This window comes from Pipra filicauda, unplaced genomic scaffold (genome assembly GCF_003945595.2).
Source record: "Pipra filicauda isolate LSUMZ 115617 unplaced genomic scaffold, ASM394559v2 scaffold23_size5868930_pilon, whole genome shotgun sequence".
NCBI lineage: Eukaryota > Metazoa > Chordata > Aves > Passeriformes > Pipridae > Pipra > Pipra filicauda.
Genome location: NW_024104354.1, coordinates 806,036 through 827,336, shown reverse-complemented (window position 1 = coordinate 827,336; position 21,301 = coordinate 806,036). Strand labels below are relative to the sequence as shown.

The following is a 21,301-nucleotide window of genomic DNA, read 5'->3' as shown; positions in this document are numbered from 1 at the left end:
TGTTTTTCTGATGCCCTCTCATCGTCTATTTTTGTTACCAGATATTGAAAAATGAATGGTAAATGTATTTTGCTGAAGATTTTTTAGGCTCAGGGTTGATTTATTTTTTTTTAATGCATGTTTTATGAAAGTATCTATAGTCGATGTTGCTAAAGGGGCTGCAATTGGAAAGCCATTCTTTAATCAATTTTTCAAATAGACAATACAGAAAGAAGAGTATGTCATGATTTCTGTTGTTATAATAGTCCCCTGTATACCAGGTATAAGAGTTTTTGGAAGCAAAATCTATTGCTAGTCTTTTGAAAGAAAAATATTACATCACTTTCTGCTTCATTGGGGGTGGGTAGAGACAGAAATGAAGAGAGGAGGTTTCATTTCCTCCCTCCTTCCCTCCCTCCCTCTGCCTCCATCTCCTTCCTTTTTCTTCTCCCTTCCATTCCAGTGAGACATCTGTCTAAAGCTGTTCCGCTGTGTACTGTGGCTCCCTCATCTTAAACTCCTCCAAAACAACTAAGAAAATCTCCTTTAAAATAACATATAATGGTTTGGTCAACTAGTTGTTAGAGTGATATTCATATTGTTAGAAAAATCATTTTGAAGCAGATGGAAAGTATTAAATGTGAAAATTTCATCTGCTGGCAACACAGTTGAGTTAGTTGCTTTGATGCTTCCTGTGATTGTAGCCTGTATTTTGGAGAAAATCTGAGCACGTGATGATATATCCACCTCTTGACCTTTTGTAATGGTTTGGACTTTACTATTTAGACCCCTTAAGAATTGCTTTAGGGTAGTTGTTTCTGAGAAGGTTTTTCGTGAGCTCCACTATACCACATGTAGTGATGGCTCACAAGCCAGACTTGTCAGGAAAGCAGAGGACCATTCTAAGGTAGGCATGTCTCTCACTTGGGCTCAGACTGAAGACAAGATTTGCCTTTCAGGCAAAAAGAATATTATTACAGAACAACTTCTTCAGCAGTAAGAGAGTGGTTACTAAGGAATAAGCATCTAGCTGTTTTCATGAAAATCAAACTGAAATGAAATAAGAATATCGTGAACATCTTCAAATAAAGAAGGAAAGTACAGTCCTTGTGGGGAGAAATAATGCCACTATTTAATATATTATTCCTAAATAAATATTGTAATAGACATTAACATTAAATATATTTATAATAGCATATCAGATCTTCTGGGAGTCCCATGTATTTTGCAGGCTATTTCTCAATCACAACTGCAATGCAGTGGGTGGAACATCACAGCTTTCTGCATCTGAAAAAAATACACAGGATCTTTCAGCAAAATGCTGTGTGCATGAAGGACAAAAAACCACGCTAGCAATCAGATTGGAAGCTGGCAAGGAAATATGGAGAGGGGAGGAAAGAAAATATGCTTTTTAATTTCTAAATAGTAAGATGTAGTTTCATTTCTCCTCTACAAGATAACAGCATGTCAGCATGACATGCAAGTTTCCTATCAGCATACTAGCTTGCATCTTCAAGTAGCTGCATATTGGAGGAAGAAAAGGGAAAAAAAAGAGACTGGAGGAGGGGAAATTTGGCATATTACTAACCCATAAAAAAGTTGGTTCCAACAGTGCATGTTGGAAAGTATTCCTCCCCTTCCAGGATAGCATTGGAAGTGGGGTAAACACCAGGTGCAACACAGAGGGAAACTAATGCCTGGAGGGAAAGTTGTCACTTGATACTTGGAGGGAGTAACTGGTCTAGAAGAAGTGGTCTCGTTCCTCAGGTAGGGAAGTTTATCAGAACAAAGAGTGTGATTCCAGACCTGGAATGGGAAATGTCCCCTAATACAGAAATGGACATTTGTGTCTGGACTCAGTCTGGTTTGAATGATGAGAACAGTGTCAGCACGATGAAAAGTCAATTTTGGAGGGACAAATAATTATCTGAATTTTGTGACTGGTAGTAACTTTGTTCTGTCATTTGTGGCAGTCCATGGCAGGCCACAATGCTGAGCCACTTGGAGATGCTGAAAATCCAAGGAGCAGAATGATGCCATGCTGAAGAGCAGAGATCCATACAATTCCAAATCTGAGGCACGTTTTTCAGTCACACTCTCAAGGCTGTGTGCAAGACTAAGGGGGTAGCCATCAGGATTGCACTGGGAACTGAAATGGCTATGCCATCTATGCCAGATGTAGCATGTTAGTCTGGGCTGAACAGATCACTACTGGCCATCATTTAACCTCTTTCCACAATAAAATAGATGATATAGCTCTCACATTAATAGGATCAAAATTCTATGTCATTCCCCTTACCTGCCATTCCAAGCTTAATTCAGCAATGGTTCAAAGGAGAGAGGAACCATGAACTGCCAAGTGCTGTAATCTCAGTCATTTACAGCCATTTTTAATTTCTTTTTCCTTACAGAGGATTTTTATCATTTTTCTGTTTCTTTTAAATGGTTTTATAGCATTTACTACCATAAAAGTAGTATTAGAAGCAATAACATTTGAGTTATACTAGTCCCTAGAAATTCCAGTGAGGGTTGAGACATGTGTAAATAAAAAAAAAAAAAAAAAATTATTTTTGCACCAAGGAATTTATATACTGAATCTTGATGCAGTTAAATTGTGTTTTCTCCATTCTCCTAAATAAAAATGCTTAATAATGAGTAAAGGAGTTACCCTGTAAATACAAAAGGATTCCAATAGTGCATGACTCTCAACTCTCTTTCTCCTGTTCATTTATTGTCTGCAGTTGAATTACATTGCTTTTCCACTTCACGCCAAGAACGGATAGGATTGTCTTGCCACATATAATCAGATCAGTGCAGAAAAGCTCCTTTCTTTATTTTTTTTTCCCCTTGTGTAAAAACTCTTTTCCCTGAGCGGTGAATGAACAAAATTCTTACACTCAAACAACAGCTTTAATGTCTTTCTTACACACAAGATACACAGTTTTATCTTGATAGCCTAACAAGGGAATTGCCACAGGAATACTTTGTTCTATTCCCTTTGGCAAGCTATTGTATTTGAATACTGCCTTAATTTCCTATGGAAGGATGGCTAGGAGTGATGCACCCCCAAAACAGCAAAGTTGTAACAAAACATTATTTCACACAGGTTTTTTACACAGGTTTTTATGTGGGAAGCCAGGCTGTGGTGAATAAACCTGTCAGGTTCTCACAGAGGATTAGCATGGCTGTCACAGTGTAGAAAAGATTGTTAACTATGTCAACATGAACAGTACATCAGTCCTGCTGCCTCCTAAATTGCCACTTAATCAATATTCTCACAGTCCTCTCTTCTTTTTCTGATGACCATTTAAGGCAGCACTGTCTGCTCAGCTAAGATGTCTGCTGCTTCCCTTTGGTGCCTTTAACATGGTGCATGACGATAATTTTTTTCTGGATAATTGAGCTCTTATCTTACTGTATCTACTTGTGGTGAATGTGTGAGTGGCACAATTTTTCTATGTCTCCCATCAGCATTTGTGATTGAAGGAAGGAAAAGAATTAGATAGGATAAAGATGACATTTCACAGACCTGTAAAGAGTACAGGAGAATCTTGTCATTTCAGTTTGTTTCTCTTGCTGATTCCAAAGAGGAAGAACAGGTGAATGATACTGGTGGGCAAGTGTCCATCCAAGTGCATCTGAATGCAGGAATTTCTTGCAATAAAATATATCCTTTGAAACAGTGACCAAATATAAAAAAAATTGAAAATAGGGTGGGCATTAGTTAGCAAAGGGATGAAAAGATGGGACCATCTCTGAGGTGAGGCTCAACAGAGCAGCAAAGTAGACTGGGTTTATGAGATGTCTATTTTGCAAATAAACTTTTTTAGTTAAACTTAAAAACAAGGAAGGAAGATGTATTGAGGACCAGTCCCACCTCAGCTATTGATAATGACATAACTGTTGGGCTGCAAAGGTTGGTCTCAGTGTCCTTGTGAATGTGATGAAGGGGGTTGGACAAACCGAGGCAAAACCTGAGAATGAACCAGAACAGAGGAACTTTGGCTGGGTGAATATAATGTCTGTCATTGAGTAAATGCTCAGAGACATTTAACAAATAAACTTGAGCAGAGTGTTTGTAGATGGAATAAAACCAGCATGCCATTAGTTTATTTTCTTCCTGTAAATACTTTGGTTTTAGTTTTAGAAATTAGCCATATTCAAGCAATGTTGAGCAATGAGACTGTCAAATTGCCATGTTCACCTCTTTCATACTTCCCAAAACCAGATGGAAAGAGCAGAACCCAGCAGGCATGCTAGTTAAGTGTAGTGGACAGGTGCTGATGTCTAACTTTCAGATGTACGAGAACCAAAAAATTCCAGCTCTGGGAGAGGCATAAGGCTGAAGAGAAGAGAGGTCCTTGTAGCAACGCTGGCCAAAGGATGCAGGAAAAGCTACATCTGTAGCAGATGAACTAAATAGAGTTCTACAGCTGTAACATTTTAAAGAAGATCATACACTTAAAATTTATTTGAATGCCCATCCAAAAGACAGCATCCTCTTGGTGGTACCTTGCAGCAGAATATGTTTCTGAAAACATCTGAATCCCTAGTGATCTTGATTCAACCCTGAGTTCAATATAAATGGTCCTAAGATCATAAAAAATACTGAAGATTGTTGAATAATATTAAGATTGTCTGCACTGCTTCAGCTGGATATGTTTTTCTGTATTATTGATTTTACTGGTGTGTAGGTGATAAGTAGACTTTCTGGCACCATTAATTTAATGACTTTCTCTAATCCTACAGCTTACATTTCCAAAACAAGTTAATTGTTTCTACACGTACGTGCTAATAGGGATTTTTTGAAGTTTCTCTCTTTTTGTGTGCATAGACTATAGCTATAACTGTCTTTATTACAAATCATTTTTGACAGCAAGAGTCTGAAGGAAGTATGACTGGACAACACTTTGTCTTGTTAGGCATGTACCAATTTGTTTGGTTGCTATGACAAATGCTCCAAAGCCACATGTGATGCTGAGCTCTCATAGGACTAATGATACAGGGCAAGGTACAATAAAATGAAGTGTTCATTGATCTTCAGTGTCTTTGCAAAGCAGCCCACCCTCACTCTTTGCCTGTTTTCTCCATCCTCTAAGGTTTCTTCATTTGACCACTGTGGAACAAAACTGGAAAATGTCTGGTGTGTAATACAGAATGAGCCAATACAAATTTTAAGTTAATGCATAAAACCAGGTATACTATCCTTTCCCTCCCACAACATGCTGCTTTTTCTTTCCAGCACTGCTGGAGGAAGAATATTTTTTTTTGTCTGAGACACTTCTTGGGCCATTCCCATTTCAAAGCACTAAGTCTATCTTTTGTAGTAGTCAAGTGAGTCAATTAGTATAGACAGTTAACAATTTTCTTAAAGTTTAAGAAATTTTAGAAAGAGACTGAAGAACAATTTACTTATTCATAATTTCAGTAAAAACAAGCTTCTTATATTAATAGAAGCTGAAGAAAAAAAATCCAGTAGCTTCACTCAGAAAGAAGATGTCCCATAATTTTAAATGAAAGTAAGTTGAGTGAAATCAGCTTTCCAAGAGGCAAAGTTAAGGATGCAGAAGAAATCCTTCACAGTGAGCAGACATTCATAGCATTTGCATGTGAAAAGCATTGTGCTAAGGAAAACAAACCAAAAAAACCAACAAGTCATCAGGTCTACAGGGTTCAAATATTCCAGAACTCTCAGACTTACTTGGCAGTTGCTGCTCATAACGTAATTCAAGAGTGGAATATCATATGGTGTTAACTGTCAGGATTGAAGCCCTTCGGTAGCAATGTGTGTGGGAAGCCTGCAGAGCCTGCCTGCAATGTGCCTAACAACCAAAATTTTTGCATTACATTCACCCACAAATTGAAAATATATGCAATATTTATTCTAGTATAGTTTTTGGCATAGTTTACACCTCTAACACTTCGAACAATTTAAGCAAGTCTAGGGATCTTATCGAGGGCAGTAAATTAGAACGTTTTGTTTGTAGAAAAAGGATTTGCTGTACTCCACCGTAAAAGCTAAGCCAAAGTTGAACTATGTCCTTTAAAAACCAAAATAAGACATTTTTATAAGATAAAATGCCTCCATCTAGAAATCAGTTAAATATGACCTTATTGACGGCAGCTGAACAGACTTGCCATAGAAAAATGTGTAATTTTCAACGCATTTGGATTAAGGGTTTTTTCCCCCCTGCTTTATTGCTTTATGTAATTATATTTCTTTATTGTATACAGACCCTCACTGGCATTTGAAAAAATAAACACAAATACTAGAAACATTTTATAATTATTTAAGCTTTTCAAAAGTTTACTTTTAAAAAATCTTGAAGTACATATGCACTTTTCTATCCTTTTAAAATAGTACATGTATAGGGGTACAGACTATGTTTTAGACTGTGAAAATAAGAAAGGATATTTGCATGACTGAAATCTTCTTGCAGTTTGGGTGGATATGGCCACTTGAAACTATTGACAACAAACGCTGCAAGCTGTATAAATCCTCAGTGAGGCTTTTAAAACAAACAAGGCAATTAAGTTCAACCTACTTCTGAATAATTTACTGAGGTCCTTTGGCACTATCACAGAAATACCTTTTTTCTCCTTGGACTTTTTGTCCAAGTTGTTGTCTATCTTCTCCTTACTGTAATTTACATTACCCCCATTCTTTGTTGTGTCGTTTTTTTATGAAGCCCCTGTGAGATAAATACTTTCATAATCTCATTAGAAGAGAATAGAAGCATTGTAGATCCAGGCTACTTACTAAGTTTTTACAATATATTTTGCAGTAGATCAGCAAGTTCACTGAGCACCAACTAAATCCCAAATGGAGTAAGTCAAACATTGCATCGTTTAAGGTAATTTATTGTGTCTTTTTCAGGAATACACAAAATTTTCTTATTTGAAACCTTGTTCGGTAAAAGCTGCAATGATTTTGTATTCGAACAAAACAAAATTAAAAAAAAAAAAAGCACAACTTAAAACTATAGCTCAAACATGAATCACCACTTCTATAGTACAAATTGGTCACTCATAATGTTAAAATTCAGAGCAAAAGCTGGACAAAGCAGAGTCTTGAGTGGATCCCAAAGCAGATCAAATTGTCAACATTTGTTCCTGGCAAAGAGGCCTTCTCAACTGTAAGCAGACACCCAACAGAAGATGTAGTCTTTAATATTTTTATTCTGACACTAAGCTGTGTTAAGCTTACGTTCCAGGAAAGGAAAAGTTAAGTAATATAAGAGAAGCTTTGTGTTACATTTAGGGACACAACATCCACTGAATTTAATTTCTATCTCTACTTCATGTTACTCTAGATATTAATATAAGTATTTCTATTTTCTGCACTTGCTTTCTTAAACATCTGGTGATAACCAGTGGCAGAAATTGAGGTATGGGGTGTCGGGGTGTGTGGGGAGGTGCTCTATGTAGAACTCAGCTAGAGCTTTCATTTTCTGCAGTTGTTGCTTCCTCTTTTAAATTAATTTCAGTCACAAGAAGCAAATGGCAGTGTTTCTCTCTAATAATACAGAAATCATATTAATTTCAAATGTGTCTGGATTTATTACACTGTATTTGATTTATTTGGTTGAAGAGCAACTTCACATAGAAAACCCAGCAGGACATCACACAGCAGAAAATTGTGTCAGCTCCTTCTGAAGCTAGTTTATACTACTGCCATTCAACCATTGGGAAACCCAGGCAGAATGAGAAATGAATACTGGAGATATTATTTCTAGCAGCAAATTAATACCTGACCTTACTTTGCATGTTTCAAACAAGAGTACCACAGATTAAAAATAACTCACGTATTCCTTTTTAATTGTTCTTCTTCTATGTATTCAAACATTTGTAAAACATTTTTGTCTCTATGTTGTTAATATGATTATATGTGTTAATTAAAAGTGTTTTTAAAGTGTATAGTAAGGAATGACAGACATTTGGAAACCACTGGAGTTAGTGTCTATCATTAAACTGATGTGTTCTGAGATTTAGAGCTGTTTGAATTATTTATTGTAAATGGTTTATTTAGACATGACAGCAGAAACTTGGAGAAACTTGGAGAAGTACTCAAGTACTCATGTGATGTACCATGAAGACCAGTGGCAGCTCAGTTGTGGCACTGTAGTGCTCTGCACGGACTAATTAATCTTGTTCTTGGCTGCTTTTTTCTTTGCCATCTTCTGTTATGATTCAGATTTTGTTTTAATGTTCTTGTTAGTCATAATTATTCACCAAATAATTTATGCAAATAAGTTTCAGCTTTTAGATAGCTTTTTCTGTGCTCACTTACATGAAATATGGTATCACTCACTGAGTCACATCATTGTTTTTGTCCTCTGAGTCAATACATGACATTGCTACAAGAAAGCCTTAATACATAATGAATAACAAGACAAAACGCAACCAGTGCTCATTTATATAAACTTTTGAATTAGTTTTGGGACTCACGACTCTTCTATTAATCAAATACCAAGCCTCTGAATAGCTACAGTATAAATAAATAAATACTGAATTGCAAAAAAATATTCTGTTTCAATGGAACCTTGTCATGTTGAATAGTAAAACTCCCACTGATTTCACTGAGGTCAGGCTTTTAATGTTATTCATAAAATATTCACCAGGATTTTTTTGTACCATTCTGCCAATTTATTGACATCATGATTCACTGGATTTTTAATGTTTGATGGTATAACACTGTCCTGGTTCTGGCTGGGACAGGGTTAATTTTTGCAGTAGGTGGGAGGGGGCATGGTTAGGACCCAGAGATTATTCTATACCACCTCATTGCTGGGGATGAGGGAAAGGGACTCTCTTCCAGGGAGAAAGAGTTCCTTCCAGTCAAGAAAAAGTAGCAGAAAGAGCCATCTGATACTGTCTATTATTGGGGGGTGGGGGTTTCTATGAGAATAGTTTCTCTTCTTATACCCTCTGTCATTAGTTTTGTTGCTGTAACTGTTGATTTTCTTGTCTCATCGCTGTGTCCAGTAAATTATTCTTATATCATCCCATAATCTTTACCTTTTGTGCCTCCAATTCTCCTCTCCAGTCACCCACAGGAGAGAGGGGAGAGTAAGTGGCAGCATGGGAGCACTAAATTGGAGAACACAATTCCTAAATCAGGGCAAACACAATCACTTGAGCTGTAATATTTTTACTTGTAATGAAAATTAAGAACATGCTAAGAGACCTTATTTTTCAAAAAATTTCAATTGTTGACAATATATAGGACTGGATTATCTAAAAGGCAATCTGGAGTTCCAGCTATGTAACTTTTTGCTTGCTTAGTTGTCAATGACAAAATCTCAATGTAAAGAAAGATCTAACCCAAGACTGTTTCAAAACCCCAGCAGAACCCTATAAGGAATGCTCAGCTGCTTTGTTATATATTATTGTAGACACAAGATTAACAGAGCTAAGCAATAATCATAAAGGCTGAAAAAACTCTCTTCTATTTGCATCCCATTTGAGCTGTAAAATCATAAACCAAAGTGAGAACCCTTTTTTTAGCAATGTAAGATGAATTACCAAAGTGCTAGGCCTTTACTAAAATTTAAGCTAAATCAAAATCCCAGAGCATCCTACCAGCATGGAGCAGGGAATTGGACTCAGTGATCTTTATGGGTCCCTACCAACTCACAATATTCAATGATTCTGTGACTTCAGATGCCTAAAATGGCATTTTATCTCAAGTCACTGTCAGATATGCCCCTAATGTCTTATTTATAATACAACAGTAGGTTCTCACCCTAAGATTGCAATATGTTGCCTTGACAATAGGTTGAGAAAACATAACTTCTGTAAGAAGCTTGGGGAAAAGAGAAGACAACTGAAAAAGTCCTCAGGCAATTTGATTTCAGTATGACTTATTGATTACAGTCAAATAAGCAAGTTGACTCGTTATTAGTGTAATACAGCAACAGATAAGGAAGGAAATTCCAAAAGCCAACAAATATTCTTAAAAGATGTTTGAAAAGTCTCTGACGTTACAAGTTATTTAGTCATTGCTTATTAATGTAATTAGTCAAGTGTTAAAATAATTATTTTAAATCACATTAGGAATAGAAAGTAAAGCAAACAAAATTCCATTTGCAAAGCCTCCTCAATGGATCAAAAATACTGCAGCTTGGCTTACTCACTGTCTAAAATTCAGTTTGAGAGAAATAGACTGACGAGTATGAGAAATTAAAATCTTCTTAAGTCAATTTGAGGCAGACCTATCAGTTCAATCTAGACCAAAGCAAGGGCAGCACTAGTCCTCTTCTCTTCAGCTCTGTAAACATCACTACAGAGAGTCTGGCTCCTGCCATGGCTGTGGTGCAGAAATGACACTTGCAGTTCGAAAACTTTCCCTAGTTCAAACTAAAAGTGCCTTGAGAGCCACTGTGACATTCAGAGTGAAGCATCTTGCCTGTGCACAAGTTTAGCTGCGCAAGCTGTGAGTCAGGCATAACAGGTTTTTAATTGTATAGCTTGCATTTTGCCCCAGGTACCTGAAAAAACATTGAAGATCTCACTATCCAGGTCAAACCTGTAAGTCTGGAATGTCTTTTTCATCAGTCTGAACTGTTAGCAATAGTGATGATGATATAAATATTTTTCATCGGGGAAAATGTCTGGCAAGAGATCATTTTAATGAGGCAGTTTGAAAAGAATATTACTGCTTTTGAGGGATATGATCTACTCCTCTTACTAGGTTACTAATAGACTAAGGAGACGACAAAGAACGTGACTGAAAGAGTTGTGATCAAATGTGATAAATGCTGCCTGCTCTAAATTGTGAACCCACATCATTTAAACTTTTGATGTTTTATTAGTTAACTCAGTTTATTACATTTGGACTGCAGAATTCCTTAATACTCATGTCTTTCAGTGCTTTGCCTAGTCCACTTTTCTAAATCATGCAATCATATAGCAGGTACTGGATAAAGAAAGTGCTCCAGAGTAAAATAAGAGAGGTTTATCATGATGTTCAGCAGACACCTGCCTTTTTTTAAATGTAAGCTTCATTCTCTCCTTTTATCTCTGAACAATTCCTCTTGTTGATGGACTCTATGTCTTTCTATTGCTTTTATTAAATAATGCTTCCAAAGAGTTTGCACTCAGCCATATTATCTGCCCTAAGTCCTAAATCTTCTTTGCTGTCTCTGTCTATAGCTTCTTAGTTCTCATCATACCAGACTTCAAAGTCTTTTCAACATCTAGAAAGCTTTTGATTTTATCAATATAAATCCCAGATAACTTCACTAACACTATGAGTAGTCTAAATTCTCACCCAAGACAAGGCTAACATGATGCACACAAGTGCCAGGAAGACTGATAGGACTGAAGAGATGCATCAGGTACTGTGCATCTTTCGTTCTCATCCTGTTATGTGTGCAATTAAATTTCGTGGAGATATTGGCATTAGCATTCATCCTTTGTATGTAAAAGCTATGTGATTTCTTTCTAAAGGGTGAAGATGGGCTGTAGACACATGAACACATGTTTTCTTGTTTGGAAATTCACTGGCTGGATATGTAATTTGACTAGTGTTTTTGTATTACAGCAAACTTGGAAGGAGAGAAAAGTATTTGCTTGATTTTTAGAGCAAAAACATTCATTGATTTTGTCCAGTTGTATCCTGTGTTAGCCTAAGTCTTCTTTTAGCTTTTTGTACTGAAACACACGCTTTTCTGTCTGTATCATGCCAGAGCCCAATGACATCAGTAGAATTGTTCTGAATTTACAGAAATATAACTCAGAACAGAACTTGGATCTGTATCTAGGTCATTCGGTCTTTCATCGTAACAAACTTCCAAGCTCATAAATAATCACTGCTCTTCAAATTCTCACCATTGTGCTTATTGAAGTATCCAGAACTATACTTAAAACAAAATTAATAGGTAGAATATTATTAACTTTAAATACAGATGAATTAATTAAACTGTGAGAGTTATTCAGATAATTAAAATCAAGCACTGTTTAAGTAGCCTGGTGTGTTAGATCTCTGTATTTTACATATGTGATTATTTTAAAGGGACTTTGAGTATTAATACTACTAAAGTTATTGCAAAATAACTCAACACTTCTATCTATTGGAGCACTGGATTCAGATACTTCATTTTATCTTTGACCCCAGTGCCTAGCACGCAAAGTCGAACTGGAGATTTTTAATAAGATCAGTTTCCACTTTATCTGTTGATTCATCTAGATCACAGAATTACGGAATAAACCAGGTTGGAAAAGACCTCTGAGATCATCAAGTCCACCTATGATCCAACACCACCCTGTCAGCTAGACCATGGCACTGTCACCTCCAGTCTCTTCTTAAATACCTCAGAGATGGTGACTCCACCCCCTCCCTGTGCACCCCATTCCAACGTCTGATCATTCTCTCTGTAAACAGATTAATAGTGGCATGCATCTGAAGTCATACTGCTCTTATTCATTTCTATATTAAATTCTAAGATACTGTTGACTATTATTCTCAAAAGTTATATTTCACATTTCTCTTTCTGCTATATGTGGCAAGTTGCTTTTTTCTTCTCTAAATTGTATTGTATTTTCTTCTTTTCATTTATGTATTTCTAATTACTCTTCCCCTATATATTATTCATTTGTTCTTGTAATAATCATAACCACTTAAGAGTGGTTAAGTGTCCACTGTAAGAATTTTTTTGCCTTATCTTCTGTGTTACCAGATTACCTTTTGTCTTATTTTTATACTAATCTTATTTTAATGTCCCTTATCCATTTCAAACATCCTTACTTGAGTATAAACAAATAGGAACATAGCGATTGCCCTACTGACTCAGACTGATGATCCATCTATCCAAATACTCTAATGGTAGTAGGAGATGAAGCTCAGGGAGAACACCCAAGCCTGGTTGCTTTCAGTCATCCACTCCCCAGTTGTATTAGAAATATCAGAGGGCAGGACTTTGCCTCTTCCTAATGTTGCTTCCACACCTGTTTTCCATGAATTTGTCTAATCCTTTCTCACACTTGTTGAAAACCTCTGCCATCTGATTAAGTGGCATCTTGTAATAAATCTTATTTATTAGTTGATCTTGTATGAAAAGCATGGATCTGTGATTTACTGTTGGTCTCCATCTCGTCAATTTGATTAGAATCCTTCCTCCACTTTAAACAGGATCCCAAAGAGTAACAAGTAATATTTGGTCCTTGTACATGAATTTACCTCGACAACTGACACAAGCATTGATATCAAAAATGTGAAGTATGATTTCACAAAAGCAGAAACATCATGAGGCTGAAGAGTGAGATTCTAAATAATACTAGCATGACTAGCTGAAGTATATCATTAATAATAATTTTACCTTGTTTCAAGACCAGCTCTAGTGTGAAGCCCTCAATCTCATTAGATTATTAATCAGTCATTTTTAAAATAATTGGCGTAAGTGTATTTCTTCTCCAGCCCTTAAAAATAGAATAGAAAAATCTTAATTTTTCTGACATTTAACTTGTCTTCTGCAGTCATTCCAGTACAGATTACACCATTATACGCTCATTTAATCTGGTGTTGTGTCAAAACTAATTAGAATTTCATGGCAATACAATCCTTTCACCTCTTGATACTTCATCAGTGTGACTTTATTTACAAAGTGCAGCATTTATACCTCATAAACCAGTTTTACAGGAACTGTGTGATTCCATATGCACTCCTCATCATTACTGTTACTCTTCATTTGGTGTATGCTATAAACGTAGTGTCATATCAACCTCTTAGTAATTGTGTAGCCTGTTGCCATTCTTACTGCAAAATGACACTTGCAATTTTTTTTTACTGCCTTTTAATAGGCGTGGAAATGTATCCTTATAATTTTTAATTATGGTGAAGATAAAATCCTTGCTCCATATTCTTTGGCCACTGTTCTGAGGCCAGAATTGCATTCATTTAATAACGAGTCAAATACAAGGTAGAGCATGAAAGCAAAGCAAGCTACATTCAAAAAAAAAAAAAAAAAGTCATTATAGACATAAGGGAGTAGCAAAAATCCAAATATAATACTGCAAAAATTTGTACTTCTCGAATCACAATAAACAACAGCTATAACGAAACTGAACTGCAGTATCTTCCTCCAGTATTTGAGGTAATTTACTTTTATTATTTATTTTATTAAGCCTCACTTCATAGTACATGATTCACACATATTCTGGCAGTCAGTCCTCAGAGTTAATAGGACATTCCAGGATCTGAGCCCATTCAAAAAGTGACAATATGGTAGATGTGTCTCAAGGGTCTGCCTAAGATGAACAGTTCACAGGAGCAGAGCATTAGATTAATCTCTTCTTTGTCTTTGAAGTACCATTATCATTATTGATATTGTGAGAGCAAGTCTGAAGAGAGACAATAAAGTTATCCAGCACAAGCATTTTTTTTTCTGGTTTCACATCAGAGATAAATAAATGGATGTTACACTGCAAAATATCACTTTCATAGTACTTTTTGACTTCCAAGAAGAGCAGCCTCTGCCTTTTCTTCTCTGAAGTGTTGACTAAATGTTCAAATTGTGTGGACTAATACCAAGTTCCTAGAATATCCAGAGCAACTTCTGTTTCCAGTTTTAGACTAAAAAGGTAGGGAAAGGAGCAGTGACTCATTTCTGTGCTATGGAAGCTGCTATCAATTGCAGAAGAGGAAAAAGACAAGGAAGTGTTAAGGAAGATAGCATTATTTTCACCAGGAAGGAAGTGAGTCTGAACCTTTTACATCACAGCTCACTGCTGATGGATTGGAAGTGTCCAAATTTTTATCCCTGTTGTTGATAGTAATTTCCGGCTGTATCTGTTGGTGTCCCAAGGCTGATCACAAGCTGCAAGAGGCCCTTGCAGACATCAACAAAGAGGTTCTAGAACTTGTCTTGAAATGCTACAGAACCTCAACAGGGCAAAAAGAAAAATGCAGCCAGCATTTAATGGATTGAAAAAGCTAATTCATAATGGGCAATAATAGGTCTAGCAGACTAACATCAATCCTGGGAAAAACAGTAGAAAAGTTAAAAAAAAAATCAGTTAAAAGAGGCTTAAATAAATTATACTAATGTATAAAATTTATAAATTATATAAATGATGCAAAAATTTATAAAAATAGAATCTGGACAAAAGGACTTGTCAAATTATGTCTTTTAGTGAGTCTTTAAGTTTAAATCATAAAGTTAATGCTATTAACACAGTACACATAGGTTTCTGTGAAACATCAAGACCTGATACAGAATAGCGCTTTCTGCTATGAATTTAGGATGATACAAAATTAATGTTTTACATGTTAAGTGCATTAAAACTAATAGTCATGTGTTAAAATGGAGTCAGCAAACCCATATTTTTATACACCACTTAAAAAAAAAATCTGATTCAAAAACCATGCATGAATTCAAAGAACAAAAAGACCTTGTGTCAAAGTCACCAGAAATATGTGGCCTGTAGCTTCTGCTTTTGATTATATGTCTAAAACAGTATAACAGGCACCCTTCCAGTCAGATATATGTCAGATGCGTCCAAAACATACATCTAAAATCATGCAGTTCACAACAGACAGTAGAAAATGCAAAAGTAAAATCAGTTTCAAGATGTCTGTGTGCAAGTGCATCAGTGCAGCTGTTTTGGTATTCCACCATGAGATTGAGTCAACTGTGCCTTACATAGCATAATGCCCCAAAAAATTCATGCATTACACAGCACAGAATGCAGCAAATACTGTTACTTAGTCAGTGATGGGGGTGAAGCCTAAGGTAAATCATGTCAGCTCTAAGCCAGGCTTTGCGTGGTACCTAACTTCACAGTAAGTCTGTGTTTGTGAAGCAATAAGATTGTTCTGGTATTACAGCTTGGCAATTGCAGTAACTTCATGTATCACATTACGTATTTCCTTTTTTTTTCATACATGCTCTTTGTTCCAGTGGTCTGAATTTCCCTTTCTCATCCCTTACCATTTTGCCAAACCAGATCCCTGCTTTAACTCACTCTTTGACAAGAGTCAAACACTTAGCACATTTTGAAAGTTGTGTCTTATTTCTTTAGAACAGTTTTAAAAAAAAGAGAAAAAAAAAAAAGAAAAAAGTTCTTCTTTTATTGTGTGTTGTTAAAAGTTTTTCTCAAATGAGCAATTCTCAGAGGGCATTGTATAAATCTTTGTATGGTATTACCCATCTGTTCTTACACGTTTTCTGTAACAAAATAGTTAAGAGTACCGATATTTTAAAATACTATTTACATGAGGTAACAGTATTGCAATGAATGGGGCTGTTCACGTCTCAAACTATGGTTTCTTTTTTAATCTCTCTGCATATTCAGAAATTAGTTATGTTGGATACACTCAGATCACACTGGAAGTATTTAATTGGAAAACCCAAGAGGGACAAAGTAAATCCTTACCTTTCCTCTAGGAAGCAAAACAGAGCTCATGCAGAGCTCTAATGCCCAGTCAAGTTACCCTTATCAAGATTTCATCTGGTAGATGGGCAATGGAGGAATGCTCAGATGTAATCAAAGACATTTGCTCAAGTTATTAGTTTGTATTAGTATTGCTGGTTCTGCTGCTAAATAAGCAAGGATAATTTTCAGTTCAGAAATCAATTTATTTCCCCCTCAGAAAGACTTAATACTGTTGACAGTATATATAGTGTAGTTGCCAGACTGAATAGAAAGATAAAACCAGTACTGGAATACAGTTGCTGTTTATGATGGAAAACCTTACCTAGTGAAACTGACCCATAAAAAGGTATCAAGATCTTCATATTGAAGATGTGGTGTTTGAAACTAATTAGGAGTAATTCTGAAATATTTGTCAGAATGCATTTGAAGCTAATACAAAGCAAAGGAAAAATGCTTCAAAAATAGGATAGTACTGTACTGTTACTGAGAGCTTGTTGTCTTAAGCACCGATGAATAGGCAATCAGCTTGGAAAAAATAATTAATTCTTCAGTGCAAAAGTTTTTCAAATATATGGCCCAAATTTCAAATATAAACATTAATTTTGTTTAAATCTGAATCTGTGGCTGAAGTGACATACGCTGCATGGGACATCATATTAGAGCTAGTAGAATATCTTTCAAAAAACTAATTAACATAATACATATTACCAAAATATTATATCTTTTATCCATAGCAATTTGTTTACAATATTAAATAATGAAGAAATATATTTTGACTGTAAAAGGGTATCAGAGAAATAAGGTGGGCTTTTTGGTTGATAAGGGGTTATCAAGCACTTGATGACCAAAGTTTCCAGAACTTACACATTTATTAAATGAAACAATAATGGTAGAATTTGGTTTTCCCCTGAGAAATAACAATGTCTAGCATTATGATACAATGGGAGTACAGGGAAAGGGTTTAGGGGAAGAAATAGTACTACACAGTCAGAAAATAGCCTTTTGATTTCTCCTATGAGATTGCATGTCTGGAGTGTTGACATCTGAATAGAAATATTCAGAATAAGGAATTAAGCAAGATAAGTAGTAACTTCATGCTGCACAAATTATAACTTATGCTACACAAAAGCATAAGATAAAAATCAGCCCGCAGAATTATTTTTTAAAAAATAGTTTGTGGCAGATCAGCAGATTAATATAATTTAAAGCTGCATTAAGCCATATAAAGTAGTCCAACAATTCCTTGTATATCTGTTTCTATAAATAATTTTATTTTCTGACTAGTCCCCAGGATAACAGATTATTCTCAGTCTCTGTGCTAAATAGTCTATTTGTGTTCTATTTAGTTAATTAACATACAAATCACCTAGGTTAAAGTCAGAATTGAGAGCACTAGTCCGCTTGCATTGTGATTTCCCAGACATTTGACAAAATACTAAATTGCACAAGGTTAAGCAAAAAAACCAGTTTTAAGATTATATATTTTGTTTCATTTAATGTGAAAATAGCAGACATAAGGAAAACTTTTTGATTAGAAACAGCTGTTCTAGATTAGACCAAAGGGCCATCCATCTAAATTAGCATTCTGAAATTAGGAGACCCAAGAGTTCTCCATCACTTGAGCAGTAGTATACATCTTGCCCAGTCACAATCTTTTCGTTAGGAAAACAAGAATTAACAATACCTAGTAGCACATATACCATATTCCTTCAAGTATCAAGTTGCTTACAACTTTAAACTAGTATCTACCAATTTGCCCAAAGCAGCCTTAAACTTACAAGCTTGTAAACCCCATCCCACCCCAAACCACCCCTGAAACTACTTCATTAAATGGCTGCCATGCCGGTTACCTTCCAGTCATCAGGCACCCAACAATTCTAAGCAGGGGGTTACATGTCACAGTGGGTTTCAGCTGTTTCTTCCTTTAAAACTCTCAAGCAGTACCAACTGGGTCTTCTGATTTGACAAAATAAACATTTATAGCTTGTTCTGTAATCTCCTTTAATGAGTTTTCATTTTGCATCAGATAATCTGCTATGCCTGCCATATAAGAACCATGTAGCATGGGAGCTCACCCAAGCTCCTCTATAACGAACTCAGAAGCAAAAATCTTCTTAAGTTTTTTGTTTGATGGATTTTGGTTTGGGTTGAATTTTTTTTTTTGTTTTCTTTTTTTGGGGGGAGGTGGGTTTTATTTCTTCCCCTATGGCTTTATTTTCTATGAGCACTTTTTAGGAAGCTTTACAAAAAGTAACCTTTATTCACTGGATGTCTTTTACAAGTTGATTTTCAAACTGTTTTTTTCACTTGATCATCTCACAGCTGAATGTGATACAGTTGCTCCAAAGAAATATAAGGTCTGTTCAGGTATATTCAACGAATAGCATGTTCATCTAAAACTGCTTAGATACTTATAAAACTGTTGTTTTAAATATTGTATATTAATAAATGCTAACAGTTTCATGTGTTATCAACAAGTGCAAATTTTCCCAGGACATATGCTCGTTCATGAAACACTGGAAAAAATGAATTCTGATGGTACAAAGAACAGTTACATAGCTCTTGATGTTTCAGTCTCCTCAGAAAATAATACCTGGCTGAAAACAAAGTCAACTTACAAGCTAGAACACTTAAATATTTATGGTTATTTTTCTGTGCAGACAGAATATTATTCAGAAATAGTCCCCTACTAAGTGACCAGCCAGGATGCATCTTGTCTGACCTTGTGTCACAGCATGGTTGGGGGCCAGTATAGGACTACTAACAATTCTCATAATCGAAAAAACCAACAGGGAGCTAAGACTTCTTCCTCTTCTTTGTTTTTGGTTTTTGATTGGGGTTTTTGATTTTTAAGAACAAAGTCTAGCTAGTTCCTCTTCCCCAGAACTTTTCCATTGTTACTTTTTCAATTGATAAGGATGGGTCATCCGTATTTGAGATCACTGGCATTGCCCAATGAGCTCCACTTTAATTGCTCTTTTGTGTAAGAAAAAGATAAGTTTTTCTCTACCCAAAGTTTTATTAATCTGGGGCATAGAAATGTCTATTACAAAGTACATCCGGACAGTGAGCCAGCACATCTGTAGGAATTTGAGTCATTTGGAGTTTGGGAGGAGAAGCATCACTGATGTTCTCACAGTTTTAAGTTCCACATAAAGAAGTATTGATTAATGTAAGGCTAGCAGATATTAACCTTGCAATAAGAAGTAAAGGTTAATGCTATATTCATTTCAAAACCTGTGCAAACCCTGTTGCTTTCTCTTTTGTCTTGTCCATAGATATCACATATTCAGAGCCTCCATTTTTTTCCCCCGAAATACATGCTACTATAGATGTTAAATTTTAAACTGTAAAGAAGGCAATAAATGTTTTCTTCCTGAAATTACAGTGTGGTGCTGGTCCTATATAGGCTAATATAGAATCACATGTTTCTGTGAAAAAAATGTACTACCTTGTTCAGGTATGTAACAGGACAAAGAAAGCAGAAGAGAGCTGCTATCAGCAGATGCCGTGATGGCTGCCTTCAGCAGAAATTGAGTCTTTTGGTCTTGCTTAAAAGACAAGCATACTACTAGCCTGAGGCCTCAATCACGAACCAGGGTCTTTACATGTTGAATGTAAAGATGGTTTCTCAGTCACGGAGCTAGGTTTTAGCACTGTGCTCATGATCTACTAAAAACTGCTGCACATCAGGACAACAGAAGTTTAAAGCAGCACTTGTCCGTCACTTTTCTCTGACCTATAGTATTTCTTTGAGAAAACCCATCTTATACCTATTTAAAGACTCTAGATGATAGAGAACATTTTATATACCTAGTTAACTATTATATTTCTAGATGGAAAAATTATTACAGATAACCACTAAATTTAATTTTCTCTCCAAGTTGCATTGTAATCTAGGTAGTTTACATAGGAAAGACAGGGCTTTTTGAGCCATAAGTTTGAGACCTGAAATAATTCTTGTATAAATAATCTGAATTCTTTTCTATTTGTGAGCCTTTCATTTCAGTAAAAGGCTTTTGGGTAATACACAATAAAAAGACAATCATAGAATGGTTTGGGTTGGAAGGGACCTTAAAGACTATCTAGTTCACAACCCTCTGCCATGGGCAGTGACACCTTCTGCTAGACCAGTTTGCTCAAAGCCCCTTGAAGACTTGTGCCTATTCGGTTTCATCAGGTGGTCTTGAACCTGCTCTTTGGTCTAGTCCAAGAGATTAAATGAGATATTGGAATATCTGAGTAAATCAGAGTGCTTCAAACAACGTATGCTACTTCAATCACTACAAGTAATTTGAATTCCTATTCATCTGCTAGTACTATTGGTGAAATGGTTGAAAGTTGATACATTTTCATTTACTTCATTTGAACTAATTTTTCCCCAGTCTCCCCACAGATTCCAATTCAGTAAAGCATTTATACTGTATTTAGGAGCAGGCCTAGTACTCAGATATTTTGGGGGGGTGTTCATTTTCACATGTGTTTTGGCTCTGTAGAAGTATTTCAAAGACAGATGGATTTCTGATTTCAGTAATTCTTTGTTTGTGAAATGTATCACTTAATGCCTGTGTGTGGCTAACAATATAATTTCCTGAACAGAACACACATATGTCTCACCTCGTCCACTGTTTCAGATAAATCACTCTAGCACTGTGCCTTTTTCTAAATCTGTAAAACAAAACAATAATAAAAGAGACAGCGTTTAGATATAAGCATCTCCAAATGGCTTGGAATAAAAGCAGTATATAGAACCTAGATACAATGTGTGTTAGGGAAGAGAGCACAGACATATTTAACAACAAGGATTTAAAACAGGATTATGGCAGTCAAAACACTGCAGAACATCTCAAGTTTAGAAATTATCTATGAACATCCATAAGTTCCAAGTTGAATTGGCTTTCCGTCTATATAAAAGTTGAAACTGGCACTTTTAACATTAAGAATCCAT

At 35.8% G+C, this 21,301-nt stretch overlaps 1 long non-coding RNA gene across 1 annotated transcript; it reads right to left on the bottom strand.

Annotated features, from left to right (window-relative positions):
- Positions 1–1,177: 1,177 nt before the first annotated feature.
- Positions 1,178–21,061, bottom strand: LOC120323351. Its single transcript, XR_005563703.1, has 3 exons — positions 20,971–21,061; positions 13,299–13,398; positions 1,178–1,266 (listed from the first exon to the last, which is right to left on the bottom strand). It is a non-coding gene; the product is annotated as an uncharacterized LOC120323351 (long non-coding RNA).
- Positions 21,062–21,301: the final 240 nt, after the last annotated feature.